General features: G+C 35.9%; 1 protein-coding gene and 1 long non-coding RNA gene across 7 annotated transcripts in view; one reads left to right on the forward strand and one right to left on the reverse strand.

Annotated features, from left to right (window-relative positions):
- Positions 1 to 17,802, forward strand: part of MALRD1 (MAM and LDL receptor class A domain containing 1) — a 754,681-nt gene that overhangs the window by 690,123 nt on the left and 46,756 nt on the right. The window lies entirely within an intron of this gene.
- The window catches only part of LOC128316295 (uncharacterized), a 58,520-nt gene that overhangs the window by 18,122 nt on the left and 22,596 nt on the right, over positions 1 to 17,802 (reverse strand). For 2 of the 4 annotated variants that reach the window (XR_008299940.1, XR_008299939.1), the window contains 3 exons: positions 14,797 to 14,890; positions 13,779 to 13,823; positions 12,609 to 12,937 (listed from right to left, as the gene is read on the reverse strand). This is a non-coding gene — a long non-coding RNA (uncharacterized LOC128316295). Of the gene's footprint in view, positions 1 to 12,608; positions 12,938 to 13,778; positions 13,824 to 14,796; positions 14,891 to 17,802 lie in introns of those variants that run through there. The other 2 variants (XR_008299942.1, XR_008299941.1) reach the window with 1 other exon arrangement.

Genomic DNA, 17,802 nt, shown 5'->3' on the forward strand with positions numbered 1-17,802 from the left:
TCCTTTTTTTCCCCCCTTCCATTCAACTCCAGGGAAATATTACTTCATAACAGATGAAGAAAAAAATAAGTAGAAGTGGAAAACTCAAAACATCAACTTGAGGATTTTTCTTTTTTTGTATTACATTAGCTATAACACCAAACACCAATCTGTTTGAACACAAGAAAAACCCAAGAACACTTCTTATCTGCTTGGTTTTTACTGTGAAGCAATTAGGGTTTTCTGTGGTGCTATAATGTGAAATAATTAAGGTGCTTCCTTCCTGCATTTGCAACCCTCTACCACTCGACTACCAGCTGAAGTGGAATTGCAATAGAAGTCACACAGCAGAATGTCATTTGCATTATCAAATTTTTCTCCCCTAAGGACAGAATCTGATACTATATATACTGCTTTTTATGAGGAAATGGAATATAGTAAGTATTTCACAAATGTTCATATGGAACAATGACCAGATCACAACCTAAGCAGTTCCCAGGAACCAAATTCACCACTTACAAAGTCATTGCTCTCTGAGCTTCAGTTTCTTTTGTAAATTGGGGATAATAATATTTAACCACACAGGAACGTTCTAAGGCACTGGTTCTGAAAGTGTGGCCCTGCAGAGTTAGCATCACCTGCAAATTGTTAAAAGTGAAATTCTTGGGTCACCCCAGACCTACTGAATAAGAAACTCTGGGGATTGACTGAAGAATCTGCGATGTAACAAAACTTCCAGGTAATTTTGATGCATCTACAAGTTGTAAATAAGTGTTCCAATGATCCAACAAGATAATGCATGTGAAAATAAAAGTACTTTGATCACTGTAACACATTATCCACATGTTAACTACTATTATGATGACTGTAAGGAATATTTTCAGCAAATATCTATGAGAAGAATTGTGCTAACTATACAAGAGTGTAATAGGTACAGTACTTCCCTTCAATAATTTAGCATTTATAAGAAAACGGACAATTGCAGTACTGTATGGTAAGTGCTGTCATAGGAGTTTGCAAGGTGCCATGGGACCAAAGATGGTACACTTAACTCAGGGCACAAAAGAAGCTCTTCAAGGGTAAATGCTGTTTGGTCTATGGCCTTATTGGTAAATATAAATTAGCTAGATTGATAAGGAGTGAAGCCATCTTGGCCAGTAAGAATAGATGTCATGGCAAGTCCTAGAAGTGTGGAAGATTATATCTCTCAGGTGAAGGGGTTTCAAATTAGAGTAAAGGTTTGATGAGCAAGAGGAGAATTGAAATCAAACCAGCTGTGCTATCAAGAGGTCGTATCAGATATGAGCCTCTGTGTAAAACTGCTTTATCTGGACAGGATTCTGAAAATCATGAGAAAGTGGTAAAGGGCTTAAACTAGTAAAATTATACAATGTGACATCAGTCTGAAGGCAAGGCATCCAGTTACGAACCTGTTACTAGTGTGATGAGTGACTTTGGCCACATGGTTGGAGAAGAATGGGGCAGGAGGCCATATATTAGACATTCAGGAAGTAATTTTATGGAATTTTTGTGACTGAGATGACGTGGAGAAATGAATATGGGAATTCAAAAATTGTGTTTATACATATTTTTTAGCATAAAATTCTTATCTCTGATGCTTTGAAAGTCCTATTTCAGAATCAGATTAAGATTCCCTTTAGTTTCATAATTGTTAGGAAAAATGCAGTCAAATGCATTCTCCCCCTTATCCTGAATCAGTGAAAAATACTAGATCACATCAGCTAACTTATATTTATAATCTCCTCTAAATTTGAATATGCAGTATCTACAATTTTATGAAATTACTGTGCCTCTACATTAGCACTTGATTTGTCTTTTTATTACTTTATACTTATCAGAACAATGCAAATAGTTTAAAAAAACAGAGTAAAGCCTCTGCCAGTTCCCACCAAATTATGCCATGAACACATGCTTAGAAAATGTATAGGTCCTCATTTGTTTTCCCTGGCAATGAGACATTTAAGCTAGGCCTGGCACACAAATAAGGATGGAAAGAGCTTTTTTCAGGTGTTAGTGAGTGATGAATGGGTGTTACCAAACAGACCGAGAAGTAAGTTGTTTCGTAACTCCTTGGTTATAACCTATTAATAGCAGAAGACCTGTTCGAATTTAGAGAAGAGTAAGGTGTTGGCTCTGACTGAAAGAGTCTCATTATATTTTATTTCTCCTTCTCTCCTGTTTGTGCTAAGAAAACAGGCCCTTATGCATGAATGGGGTGGGACATTTATCTTTCTGTTTCAGGTGGACTCTACCTAATACTTAATGGTTAAAATATGCTGGAGCTAATTAATCAAGAGGAAATTAGTCCAAACAAATTAATCACCAGTGCTCAATGTGGAATTTCAGAGCTTTGTGGCTCAGAGATTATTTAGTGGCTTTTCCTTTTTTGTTGTTGTTGTTTTCTATTAAAATGAATTCACCCATGGTAATTAGGAAGACTTTTAAGGATGTACCTCAACTGTCCCATTCCCCTTCTGCTGACACAGGCTCAGCACATGACCCAGAAAACACTTGGTTTGAGCTGAGGCTTTCATGCTTCGTTGAGATAGCATTCCTGTCTCCTTGCCTGCAGTACTCTTATGGGTAGAAACCACAGGGGGGTATTGGGAAGAGGAATGAGCATGGCAGGCAGTGAGCATCTTCAATACCTGCTTTTTCTTCCCTTGTATGGGATGAAGAATCTTTAGGCATATTCATATGTAAAAAATGGCATAATTAAAAAGCCACAAAAACAGAGTCTGTGGCAAAGGCTTTTCCCTGTTTCCTAATTCTTAACTGATGCTCAGGCAACAATGGGAAATAGGGCAGGTATGGAAGGACCAATCTGTTTAGGGCATGTGGGCATAAAATCAGCAGGAACAGGCGTGACCACGATATATACTAGAAAGTAGAAGACTGGGTGTTGAACAACTTGGCATAGATAACACTTTACAGTTAACAGTATGCTCTCTTGTCACTGTTTTATTTAATTTTCATCTACATTCTATGAGGTGAGTTGTAATTTTTATTGCTTACAACAGGAAACTGAAATTACCTGACTCTTCCAAAACCAAAGTGGCAGAGTCTAGCCTCAAATCCATTTGCCCTGATATTATTATTTACTTTCTTTTCCTGAGCCACATCTGTGCCCTCTACACCTAGAGATGCTTCCAGAGTGAGCCTTAATGTGAAAAGGGACATTTTCAGACCATTGAGACAAAAAATTTCTCCCAGTGTTTCTGTCCTAGCAGGCAAAAATTGTCAAGTTAACCACCATTATAAACTTCAGGAAGAATAATGGGAAGGAAAGCCAGGCAGTGAACAGAGAATATCCTGATAAGCCAGAGACATAATATAAAACTCAGAGTATACCTCTGGGTGACTTCCTACTCAACCTCTCTGTGCCTTTATTTACTCAACTATCAAATGGGGAAATAACTCCTATCTCGTAATATTACTCTATTAGAAATAAGATATTAGAGTATTTAGAAATTTTTAGCATATGGCAGGCATTCAATACATAATTCCTATTGGGCTTTGTATATTGGAGTTTTCTGAAGCATGGAATGTAAATGTAGAATTAAACATGTTTCTATAAACAAACAAAAATATAAACATGAATTTAATATACATGATGTTATGACAGAAATGCCTAATAAACAGAAAAAAAAGTCTCATGCTATTATACTGTAAATCTAATCTGGAATATATCCAAAATGCATGCTGCTTCTGAAGGGATTTTCTTTCTATATTATTAAAAAAACTGTAAGATTAGAGTAAGTCTAGCTGAAAAAATATACTGCAATAAAGAATTGGGAAATCTAGGTTAGTTTAGGATCCCATTAACAATTTGAACACAATTTGAACATATCTCTTCAGATCCCATGAGTATAGATGATTTATGTATATATTACATAACCAGTTTTTCTGAGACAGTTATATAATACATATACAGGCACTTCATTTTTGGAATAAATATATCACCTATTCCATAAAAGTCTAGTTGAGATAGCACATTTTAAATTTTCTGTGTCTGAGAAAATAAAGATTCTTTAAGCAATTCTTTCATTCTCTCCTTCAGCAGTTTTTTTTATTTATTTATTTATTTATTTATTTATTTATTTATTTATTTATTTATTTTTAGCAGTTTTTTTAAAGATTTCTTATAGTCATATATATTTTTTACTTTGTCTTAATTTTTAAATTATTTTATTTCTTTAAATTTATGACGCTATAAATTCTCAAACACATCTTCTCCATTCTTTACATATCCAGTCGAGTACCCTGTACATAGTAGACATTCAATAAATATCTTATCAATATTAAATCATTGATTAAATCACTAAATCAATATTGATTTAATGAAGAAAACTTTAGAGATCGAAATGGAAAAGCAGAAAAATTAAAGTTCTATATGTGCTTATAATAGAAGACCCAAATCAAACTGACATAAATAATAAAGAACGCTTACTAATTTGTATAACAAAAAAAGTCTAAATGTAGAGCAGCATTCTTGAAAGATGAACTGACTGAGATGTTTGCAATGCCATTAAGGTTTTTCCTCCATTTCTCAGTGATTCCCCAGTCTCTGTCTTCCTATTATTTTATCTTCAGGCTGGCTTTTGTACCAAAATGGTAACAAGAGTACTTCCTGAGCTTAACAAAGATACATGCTTCCTTTTGCACATCAGAGTTGGAAAGAGGTTGCCTTTTACCACATTTATCCAACAAAATGTACACCTGACAAAATTGATCCTGGAAAAATGTAAGTCTGTGTCTATGAATGAATCCCTATTTTATTTTTTTTTAAAACAGCTAACATACAATGCTACATTAGTACATTAGTATCAGGTGTACAACACAGTGACTCAACTTCTCTATATGTTATGCTACATTCACAAGTGCAGCTACTGTCACCTGACTATGCAATTACAGGATCACTGACTATATTCCAAATGTTATGGTTTTTATTCCTGTGACTTACTCATTCCATACCTGGAAGTCTATAGTGCTCACCCTCCTTAATCTATTTTGCCCATCCCTCCACATCTGCTATCCTCTGTCAACCATCCATTTGTTCTATTAGTTTCCTTTTTTAGATTCCACATGTAAATGAAATCATATGGTATTTGTCTTTCTCAGTCTGACTTATTGTGCTTAGCATAAAACACCCGAGGCCTATCCATGTTGTCTCAAATGGAAGATTTCATCCTTTTATATGGCTGCATGAAATTCCTGTGTCTGTGTATACATCACATCTTTTTTATCCATTCATTTCTCAATGGACACTTAAGATTGCTTCTATAATTCAGTATTGTGAATAATGCTGTAATGAACAAAGAGGTGCATATATCTTTTCAAATTAGTATTATCATGTACTTTGGGTAAATACCCAGTAGCGAAATTACTTGATCATATGGCATTTCTATTTTTAATGTTTTAAGAAACCTCCACACTATTTCCCACATTAGCTGCACCAACTTACATTCCTACCAATAATGCATAAGGGTTCCTTTTTCTCCACATCCTTGCCAGCAGTTATTATTTCTTGTCTTTTTAATTTTAGCCATTGTGACAGGTGTGAAGTGGTATTTCATTGTGGTTTTGATTTGCATTCCCCTCATGAGGTTGAGCATCTTTTCATGTGTCTTTTGGCCATCTGTATGTCTTCTTTGGAAGACTGTCTCTTCAGGTCCTCTGCTCATTTTTTAATTGGATTTTTGGGTGTTGAGTTGTATAAATTATATATTTTGATATTAACCCCTTATGCATTATATCATTTCCAAATATCTTCTCCCATTCAGTAGGCCGCCTTTTTGATTTGTTTCTTTTGCCGTGCAAAAGCTTTTTACTTTGACAGTCTCAGTAGTTTATTTTTGCTTTTCTTTCCCTTGCCTCAGACTTATCTAGAAAAATGTTGCTATAGTCAATGTCAGAAAAATTTATGCCTATATTCTCTTCATAAAGACTTCAAGTCTCACATTTAGATCTTTAATCCAGGTTGAGTTTATTTTTGTGTATGGTGTAAAAAAGTAGCTGAGTTTCACTTTTTTCCATGTATCTGTCCAGTATTCTCAGCACCATTTATTGAAAACACTCTCTTTATCTCATTGTACATTCTTGCCTCTTTTTTTCATAAACTAATTGACCATGTAAATTTGGGTTTATTTCTGAGCTCCCTATTCTGTTCCATTGATCTATGTGTCTATTTTTGTGCCAGTACCACACTGTTCTGATTAGCACAACTCTGTAATGTATCTCGAAATCTGGGATTATGACACCCCCACCTTTGTTCTTTTTCAAGATTGCTCTATGTGGGGTCTTTTGTGGTTCCATACAAATTTCAGGATCATTTGTTCTAGTTCTGTGAAAAATACTATTGATATTTTGATAGGGACTGCATTAAATCTATAGATTGCTTTCCACAGGATGGACATTTTAACAAAATTATTCTTGCAATTCATGAGCATGGAATGTTTTTCCACTTGTGTGCGTCATCTTCGTTGTTTTCATGACTATTTTATTGTTTTCAGATATAGGTCTTTTACCTCCTTGGTTAAATTTATTTCTAGATATGTTCATGATTTTGGTGCAACTGTAATTTTTTTTTATCTTTCTGCTACTTTGTTAGTGTGTAGAAACTGTACTTATTTCTGAAACTTCATTGATTCACTTATTAGTTCTAGTAAATTTTTAAATATTTACTCATATATATACAGAGAGAACATAAACATGAGTGTGGGAGGGGCAGAGAGAGGGAGAGAGAGAATCCCAAGCAGGCTCTGCGCTGATGCAGGTCTCAGTGTCCCGAACCATGAGATCATGACCAGAGACAAAACCAAGAGTCAGATGCTTAACCAACTGAGCCACCCAAGCGCCCCACTTCTAGTAATTTTTTGGTGGAGTCCTTAGGGTTATCTATGAATAGTACCATGCCATCTACAAATAGTGACAGTTTTACTTCTTCTTTACCAGTATGGATGCCTTTTGTTTAGTTCTCTTGTCTGATTTCCATGGCTATGATTTCCAGTACTTTGTGGATCAAAACTGGTAAGAATGATCGTTGTCTTGTTTCTGATCTTAGAGACAATCTCTCAGTTTTTCACCATTAGGTAGGCTGTTAGCTATTGTTTTTCATATATGAAATATTATATTGAGGTATGTTTCCTCATTGCTACTTTGTTGAATCTTTATCATGAATGGATATTGAATTTTGTAAAATATTTTTTCTGCATCGATTGAAATCATCATATGATTTTTATCCTTTGTTTTGTTGCTATGGTATATCATGTTGATTGATTTGTGAATACTGACACATCCTTGCATCTGAAAGATAAATCCCACTTGATTGTGGCAAATAGTATTTTTAATTTATTTTTAAATGTGGTGTGATAATATTTTATTGAGCATTTTCCCATCTATGTTTATCAGAGAGATTGGTCTGTAATTTTCATTTTTGTAGTGACTTTTCAGTTTTGGTTAACACCTCTTTAAATGGTTGGTAGAATTCATCTGTGAAGATATCTGATCCTGGACTTTTGCTTGTTGACAGTTTTTGATTATTTATTCAATTTCATTACTAGTAATCAGTCTTCTCAGATTTCCTATTTCTCCATGGTTTAGTATTGGAAGTTTGTATTTTCTAGAAGTTTGCACATTTCTTCTAGGTTATCTAATTTACTGGCATATAATTTTTCATAGTATTCTGTTTTAATCCTTTGTATTTCTGTGGAGTCAGTTATTACTTCTCCTCCTCCATTTCTTATTTTATTTGGGTCCTTTCTCTCCTTTTTCTTAATGAGTCTAGATAAAAGTTGATCAATTTTATCTTTTCAAAGAACGAGCTGCTGGTTTCTTTATTTTTTTAATTTTAGTCTCCATATCATTTATTTTTGCTCTGATTTTTATTATTTCTGTCTTTCACCTTGGGCTTCATTTCTTCTTCTTTTTTAGTTCCTTTAGGTGTAAGGTTAGATTGTTATTTGAGCTTTTTTTTTTTTTTTTGGTTTCTTGAGTTAGGCCTGTATTAATATATATATTCCTTCTTAGAACTGTTTTCACTCTGTCCCAACAATTTTGTACCATCGTGTTTTAATTTACATTTGTCTTAATGTATTTTTTTTTAATTTCCTCTTGGATTCTTTGTTGTCTCCAAAGAGTCATTGGTTGTTTAGTGTCACGTTGTTTGGCTTCCATGTGTTTTTTCTTTTTCCTTGTGATTTATTTCTACGTTCATACAATTGCGGTGGCAAAGATACATGGGATTATTACAATCTTCTTAATTTGTTGAGCCTTGTTTTGTGGCCTCACATGTGATCTATTTTGCAGAATGTTCCATGTGCCCTTGAAAAGAATCCTGTTGTTTCTGGATGAAATGTTCTGTGTGTGTGTGTATGTGTATGTGTGTGTGTGTGTGTGTGTGTGTGTGTGTATGTTATGTCCATCTGGTCTAAAGCATCAGACATTTATATTGACTTCCTGCGTAGATAATCTATCCACTGATGTAAATGAAGTATTAAAGTCCTGTACTAATACTGTATTACTATAAATTTTTCTCTTTATGTCCATTAATATTTGCTTTATGTTTAGGTGCTCCATTGTTGGGTGCATAGATATTTACAACTGTTATATCCTCTTGCTGGATTGATCCCTTTATCATCATGTAATGCCTTTGTCCCTTGTTACAGTCTTTGTTTCAAAGTCTATTTTCCCTGATATAAATACTGCTATACTGGCTTTTATTCCCTCCCACTTGCATGGTAAATATTTCTCTATCCCTTCAATTTCAGTCCACTTGTGTCTTTAGGTCTGAGGTGAGTCTCTTGTAAGCAACATATAGATGTGTCTTTTTTTTTTTTCTCTAATAATCATTCTGCCAACGTGTTTTTTGGTTAGAACGTTTAGGCCATTTAAAGTAATTATTGGTAAGTATGTACTTATTGCCACTTTATTTGTTTTCTAATGATATTTATAGTTTTCTGTTCCTTTCTATTCATGTGTTCTCTTTGTGATTGGTGGGTTTCTGTAGTGTTTATGTGTGGCTTTCTGGTCTGTGTGTATATCTGTTACAGGTTTAGGGTTTGTGGTTAACATGAGGTACATATATAACACCCCAAGAATACAGCAGTCTGTATTAAATATATGATCATTTAAGCTCAAAAACATTCTGAAAAAAAGCCTCTTATTTTTACACTCTCCTCCACATTTGATGTATATGTTATTATACTTTACATCTTTTTATTCATAACTTTCTTATATCTGATTATGACCATTTATTTTCCACTTAAAGAAGTCCCTTTAACATTTCTTGTGAGGCTTGTTTACGGATAATAAACTCTTTCACTTTTTTGTTTAGGAAACTCTTTCTTCTTCGTATCTGAATGAAGCCTTTCTGGGTCCAATAGTCTTTGTTGTAGGTTTTTCCTTTCAGGCCTTTGAATGTATCATGTCACTTTCTTCCTGCGAAGGTTTTCCACTGAAAAATCAGCTGGGAACCTTACTTGGGTTTCCCTTGTATGTAACTTTTTGCTTCTATATTGCTGCCTTTAAAATTCTCTAACTTTAGCCTTTGACATTTTAATATGTGTTGTGGTGTGGATTTCCTTGTATTCATCTATTTGGAATTCTGTGCTTTTTGAACTTGGATGTCTATTTCTTTCCCCAGGTTAGACCAACTCAGTTATTTCTTCAGATAAGTTTTCTGCCTCTTCCTCTCTGGTTCTGGGACCCCTAGAATGCAAATGTTTGTTCATTTGATGTTGTCCAAGAGATCCCTTAACCATTCCTAATGTTTTAAAATGATTTTCTCTTTGCTGTCCAGCTTGAGTGCTTTCCATTCATTTGTCTTCCAGACAACTGATACATTCTTCTGCATCCACTAATCTGTTGATTCCCTCTAGAGGATTTTTTTAATGTTTATTTTTGAGAGTAGGGAGGGGCAGAGAGAGAGGGAGACAGAGAATCCCAAGCAGCTCCACAATGTCAGGCTCCACAAAGCCCAACACAGGGCTCTAGCCAATGAACCGTGAGATATCCAAACTGAAGTCAGGGCACTTAATTGACTGAACCACCCATATGCCCCATAGAATATTTTTTTTATATTCTTCTACTATGATTGTTTTTTTTTAATGTTTATTTATTTTGAGAGAAGGTGCATGTGTGTACGGGAGAGTGGGGGGTGGGGAGAGAGGGACAGAGAGAATCCCAAGCAAACTCTGCATGGTCAGTGCAGAGCCTGACCTGGAGCTCACTCTCACAAACCGTGAGATCATGACCTGAGCCAAAATCAAGAGTCAAGTGCTTAACCAACTGAGCCACTCAGGCACCCCTGATTGGTTATTATATACGTGTGTGTGTGTGTGTGTGTGTATAATTTTTATTGAAGGTCTTTCTCCCAGTCTTCTCTGCAGCCCAGTGAGCATTTTTACAATCATTACTTTTAAGTTTTTTTATCAGGTACATTGCTTATCTCCATTTCACTTAGTTGTCTGAAACTTTGTCTTATTCTTTTGCAGAATATTCCTGTTTTCCTATACTTTCTGTTTCTCTGTGGATTAGGTATAATAGCTACTTCTGAACTTAAAGGAATGGTCTTGTGTATGGTCATCCCCTATGTAGACTGTGTGTTCTTGGTCACTTTTCCTGGTTGGCTAGAACTGTGGCTGGCATGGGCTGGGGATCCTGGAGCTCTCCACCCAGTGAGCATCCTAGTATGGCAGCTAAAGTTTAAGTGGGCACAGAGCAGTGCAGTCCCTGGGCTCTCCACACTGTGGGTGCCCTGGCAGGACAGCTAAAGCTAAACTGGATGCGAGCTGGGTGCCTCTAGGCGCTCCATGTAGAGGAAGCCTTGGCAGGATAAGTAAAGCTGTGAAGTGGGTGTAAACCAGCATGTTCCAGGAGTCTCCACACAGAGGGTTCCCTGGAGAGGTGGGTGGCTAGAGCTGAGGCAGGGTACACACAGGGGATTCTGGGGCACTCTGTGTAGGGTGCACTCTGGCAAGACAGCTAAATCTAAAGTGGGTATGGGCCAGTGTGGTCTCTGAGCTCTTTGTGCAAAGTCTGCCCTGTCAGAACAGCTGAAGCTGAAGTGATTGCAAGCTGCCTTGTCCTGGGGCTCTCCACTCTGAGGGTGCCCTGACCGGCCACCTGAAGTGGGTAAAAGCTGAATGTCCTTGAATGCTCAGCACAGGTGGTGCCCTAGCCATATGATTGGAGCTGAGGCCACTGTGGATGGGAGTGTCCCAATGTACTCCACACAGGAAGTAACCCCCTGGCCGGGTAAAGGGAAATAATGTAGGCAAGGGCCAGGGGTTCTTGGGGTGCTTTATACAGGAGCACCCTGGCAGCACAGCAGGTTCTGGAGCACTTTGAACCAGGGGTGCCCTAGCAAGCTGTCTGAAGTAAAGTGGTGTGGGCTTGGAGCGTTCCATGGTGCTTTGTGCCTGTGTCACCTTGGCTTAAAGGCTGGATCAGTAGTAAGCACTAACCAGGGGTATCCCACTGTGTACCACCCTGTGGCCTTCTTGTGGGATAACTGGAGCTGGTGTGAGCTAGGGGTCCAGGGTTCACTGAGGTACCAGGCCAGTTAGGGCGCCTGGGTTGTCCACTGGTCCCTGCTGTCAAGGTATAGGGGGAGCACAGATTGTGTCCAGCAGCCCCTCCTACCCGGAGAGAATTTCAGCAGCTTCCTCCACTTGATTGAGTTCTAGGGCTGGCTCTTTTATATGCTCATTATTCTTTTAAACCCTGGTTTTGTTTTTCTTTTTTTTTTTTTTTTTTTTGTTTTTTTTTCTGTGCCTCACCACAACCAGAGCTGGTGTGGCCTAGGGCACTTGGCCTTGTTGAAGCTCAATCAGGTTAGGGTGTGCTGACCCTGCTCCAGTATGCACTTTCAACATGGGGTGGGGGGGCACATAAATTATGTCATTTTCCAGTCCCTTTGACCCAGAGAGTTCTAGTAGCTTCTCCATTTGATAGAGTTCCAGGGTTGGCTCTTTTATAAACCAGTTGCAGCTTTTTTTTTCTTTTTCCTGTGCCTAAGGACAAAGGAATCTCTCCTGTGTCCCTCAATACTATCCCTCCCCACTGCAGTTTGCAGTGTTAAAGGTGGGTGTTCCCTTTGTTAGCATTTCTCCATCTCTCTTGCTTTTCTTTTTTTACTCTTCTCTCTTTCCTTGTGTGGAAGCTGTTCAGTTGGCTCTCCATTCTTCTTCAGGAATTCTTCTATAATTGTAATTTGCTGTGTTATATAAAGGAGATGAATTCAGGGTCTTCCTATCTTGTCATATTAGTGAATCAATCCCTGTTGATTAGAAATGTCATTTGGTGATGGACAGGGTCCTAAATCCAAACACTACACCATGGGAATGAGATAATCCTAGAGGTCAAGTGAGGGTTCAATCCCAATCTAACCACAGAAATGCTTATGATTTGGTGGAAGGAAAGGAAACAACATGGGTGGTTAAATGAATCTGGGAAAGGCAGCCACAACATGGACTATAATTGGGTAGTACTGTGAAATTCCATAGTTGTAAAAATAAAAGTGAAATACCCCAATGTCAGTATATATTCATCAGGTAGGTGAAATAAATGACAAAATAGCCCTATATTACAATAAATTACTTTCCTCATATACTTTTTCCTTATGGGTGCTTTCTGAATAAATTAACAACTGATTTTCTTCCCTTTCTCAAACTTAACAATTAATTTTATTGATTAAATTGGCTCTAATGACTATGAAAATAACAGCCCTCCAAAATAACTGTATCATGTCCAGCATTTATTTTCATTCTTCTTGACATTAAAACAAAAAAAGCATTCTAATTCAGATTGATGCATTTCAATCTTAACACAAGTATTAAATAATGTTCACGGTCTTCATGGATCCTTTTGGATTATATGAGGTAAAAACCACAATTGCATTCATCCTTGTTTAGTCCTAAAATAGCCAGGAGATTACCTAGAAAGGATAATTCTGGTCCTTAATTGTCAAGCAAATAAGGTGAATCTCATTACCCCATTCTTTTAGGTACCTCACTGGTGGCATTAGACAATCTGCAGCAGTCTCCACACCTACCCTACATTAATGGCCACCCAGCTCCGTATACATGTGTCTAGAATGCACACTCACAGTCTCTGGTTGGCATTCACAAAGCCACAGCTCACCAAGTTCTGTTCAATACCTCATGTACTTCTCCTACCCTATTTCTCCTCACAAGAACCTTTACCCCCAACAAGTCTAAAAACACCCAACATTGCTAGTACTAAAGGGAACAATTTTTGCATTCTCTCTTCAGGATTACAAATTTTCTTAATTTTCATTTATTCTGATACTGCTGATTTGCTAAGCAAAAATGAAGTTGATTATGATATCTTTCGCCACCAAGACTGCATATGAAAAATAATAGAGAAAAAGACTACCCTTTTCCTTTGAAAACACCTTAATGATTTTTAGTAGACATTTATGGTTACCTTGGAGGAAAAGAATCCACCAAATTGTAGTTACAGCAGACATAATTTTCTGTTTTCCCCTCCAGCTCATAGTCCCAAGGGGTGGATTGGGGGGAGTATATTAGTTTCATTGTTGTTGCTCAAAGGATGGATGGAACTTCAGTGTGCTATTCTTGTATCCCATTACTGCTGGCCTCACCGCTTCATTGCAAGGGTTGAGGACCTACCTACCCCTTTCAAGGATGTTTTTAAACAGTCTAGGGTTTAGACAGCTGTAAATACTTTGAACACTGAATAACCTGTGGAAGAGGATTAGGATAAAAATAGATGAAAATGTTAAATATTCTTACCTGCCTCTTTCTGCAGCCCAACAATTATTTTTCTACTTTCTCCTCCTTTTCATCCATCCAATATATTGGGGTGAAGAGGGAAGGACAAGAATAAGAGAAAGATGGAACTAAAAATGTATATATAATATGCTAATTTCTGAAAATTACATGTCTATATGGGTTGTTTATATAGATACCTGACCTCAAAAAAGTTCACCAATTGTTCAAAGTAAAAGCTATTTAAAGAGAGATGTAGATGTTTCTCTTACAATGGACACACACACACACACACACACAAACACCCATATATACACAATGCATGTGTGTGTTCTACGACAAAGTGAAAGAAGTGGAAGGAGGCATATCTGGCTGTTTATATTATATTACATCAGGAGGATGAAAGTGCATATGGGGATGATTAATGTTTTAACATGTTTGTGCATAACTTCATTTAAGGCTTGAAGCATGTATTATTTTTAATCTGAGAAATATCAATTGAGAAAAAAGTAATCATTTGAGAATCACTTGGGTGTCAAGATTATAATTTTTACTTCATTTATATTCACACTTATTGATTAGATTATACTTCATGATGTAATTTTTAATTTCCAGTAATTTTTACTATTTCAAAATTAATTGAAATCTATCAAAATTTACAGAAGATAAGCCCTGCTGGAAACATGCATAGAAGATAATTTGTTTCAGGATGGCAGACAAGTGAGACTTTTCTGTAGTAGTGTACTCAATTTCCTGTAATATAATCATCTTCTTTGAAGGATTTTGTCGTGTAAGTGCCTAAATCAAAATTTCATTCATACTTTTTAAATTCAAAATTCCTTTGGCAAAGGTGACAAAATTCAGCATATTTTGAAACTAATTTTGAAACTAATTTTGACCCTTAAACTACATTCCTTCCCATTACTTTTCTCATATTAGCTGAGATGATTACATGACTTTGACCTGTACTTTAACAAAATTGATCTTTAGTAATAAATAAGTAAATAAACAAAAAAATTCAGTGATATATTTATGTACTTACTGAAAGGAAGATTATTTCCTGTTATTTTCATAGGTAAGCTTTCAACTGAGTCTGTTTTTATTTTTCCTTTTATCCATCACATTTATACCTGTTTCTGAAAAAGAATTAACGTCAAAATTTTTTCAGTATAAACTCCTCAAAGAAACGTCAAAGAAGAGGCCATGCAATATTCCCATTTGTTCACCACCAGGTTTTATATATATAAATCTATAAATACATATGCATAGCTAAATATAAAAGAGATATAGATAGGTAGGAGGTGCACAGGGAGGATGCATAGTACTTCCCCATATGGTTTGTGTTTTCTCCCTTTTTTTTTATTCCCAGTACAGTGAATGTATACTGTTATATTAGTTTCAGTTGTACAATAGAGTGATTCAACAATTCTATACATTATTCGGTGCCTATCATGATAAGGGCACAAATAATTCCCTTCACCAATTTCTGTATCCTTCCCACACACTTCCCTCTAGTAAACAACCACCAGTTGCTTCTCCTCATTTAAGAGTCTGTTTTTGTCTTTTTCCTTTATTCCTTTGTTTTGTTTTTCAAATGCCACATGAATGCAATCATATGATATTTTTCTTCCTCTGTCTTATTTCAGTTAGCATTATTCCCTCGAGGTACATACATGTTGTTGCAACTGGCAAGATTTCATTCTTTCTTAAGGCTGAGTAATGTTCCTGTGTGTGCATATGTATCTTGTTTATCCATTCATCTATGGAGGGACAATTGGGTTGTTTCCATAATTTGGCTATTGTAAATAATGCTACAGTAAACATAGGGGTGCCTATATCTTTTCAAATTAGTGTTTTCATATTCTTTGGGTAAATAATCAGTAGTAAGATTATTGGATCCTATGGTAATTCTATTTTTAATTTTTTGAAGAAACGCCATACTGTTTTTCATAGTGGTTGAACCAATCTGCATTCCCATCAACAGTGCACAGGAGTTCCTTTTTCTCCACATCCTTGCCAACTATTTCTTGTATTTTTTTTTTTTATTTTAGCCATTCTGACAAGTGTGAGGTGATACCTCATTATGGTTTTCATTTGCATTTCCCTGATGATTAGTGATGCTGTGTATCTTTTCATGTGTCCATGGACTGCCTGTATGTCTTTTTTGAAGAAATGTCTGTTAATGTCTTCTCCCCACCTTTAAACTGGATTATTGTGGTTTTGGCGTTGAGTTGTAGAAGTTATTTATATGTTTTGGATACTAACCTTTTATCAGATAGATCATTTGTAAATTTCATCTTCCATTCAGTAGGTTGCCTTTTTGTTTCATTGGGTTTCCTTTGCTTTATAGAAGCTTTCTATTTTAATGTAATCCCAGTAGCTTATTTTTGGTTTTGTTTCCCTTGCCTGCACTTTACCTAGAAAAGACTCAATGACCAATGGAAAGAAATCACTGTCATTGTTTTCTTTATGAATCTTATGGTTTGAAGTCTAAAATTTAGGTCCTTAATCTATTTTGACTTTATTTTTATGTATGCTATAAGAAAGTGGTCCAGTTTTCCTAGCATCATTTGTTGAAAGACTTCTTTTTCCCATTACATATTATTGCCTCCTTTGTTAGAGATTAATTCACCATATAACTGTGGGTTTATTTCTGGGCTCTCTATTCTGTTACACTGATCTATGTATCTGTTTAGATTACTACACCTTTGTAGTATATCTTGAAATTTGTAATTGTGATATCTCCAGTTTTTTTTTGTTTGTTTGTTTTTTCTTTCTCAAGGTCACTCTATTTAGGGTCTTTTGTGGTTCAACACAAATTTTAGGATTGTTTGTCCTAGTTGTGTGAAAAATGATGTTGGTATTTTCAGAGGGATTGCATTAAATCTGTATATTGCTTTGGGTAGAATGTTCTCCCAATCCATGATCATGGAATAGCATTCCACTTGTTTGTGTCATCTTCAATTTCTTTCATCAAAGTTTTAATAGCTTGTGAAGTTCAGGTGGCACCTGACTGGCTCAGGTGGTAGAGTATGTGACTCTTGATCTCAAGGTTGTAAGTTCAAGCCCCATGTTTGGTGTAGAGGTTACTTATGAACAAGCAAACAACAACAAAAACAAAGTACAAATATTTCACCTCATTAGTTAAGCTTCTTTCTAGGTATTTTATTATTTTTGGTGTAATTGTAAATGGGATTGTATTCTTAATTTCTCTTTGCTACTTCATTATTAGCGTGTAGAAATGCAACAGATTACTGCTTATTGATTTTGTATCCAATGACCTTACAGAACTCAATTATCAGTTCTAGGGCTTTTTTTGGGGGGGGGTGGAATCTTCAGGATTTTCTGTGGATACTATCATGTCATCTGAAAATAGTGAAAGTTTTAATTCTTCCTTACCAATATGAATGCCTTTTATTTCTTTTTCTTATCTGATTGCTGGGCTTAGACTTCCACTATCATGTTGTATAAAACTGATGATGTGTTTTGTTCCTGATCCTAGGAGAAAAGCTCTGGTTTTCACCACTGAGTATAATGTTAGCTGTGGGTGTTTTTACATATGATCTTTATTATGTTATGTTCAGATATATTCCCTCTAAATGTAGATGGTTGAGTGCTTTTATCATGAATGTTGTACTTGGTCAAATGATTTTTCTGCCTCTGTTGAGATGCGCATATCGTTTTTAACCATTCTCTCGCTGATGTGATGTATCACATTGGTGAATAATGAATCATCCTTGCATCCCAAAAATAAATCCCATTTGATTGTGGTGAATGATTTTTTTAATGTATTGTTGGATTCACTTTGGAAGTATTTTGTTGAGGATTTTTGCATCTTTGTTTATCAGAAATGTGGACCTGTAGATCTGTGTCTTTATAGTGTCTTTATCTGATATCATGGTAATACTGGCCTTATAGAATTAATTTGAAAAGTTTCCTTCCTCTTCTATTTTTGAAATAGTTTTAGAAGAATAGGTATTAACATTAGTTTAAATGTTTGACAGAATTTACCTTTGAAGCCATCTGGTCTTGGACTATCCTGATTCAT

This window comes from Acinonyx jubatus, chromosome B4 (genome assembly GCF_027475565.1).
Source record: "Acinonyx jubatus isolate Ajub_Pintada_27869175 chromosome B4, VMU_Ajub_asm_v1.0, whole genome shotgun sequence".
Taxonomy (NCBI): domain Eukaryota; kingdom Metazoa; phylum Chordata; class Mammalia; order Carnivora; family Felidae; genus Acinonyx; species Acinonyx jubatus.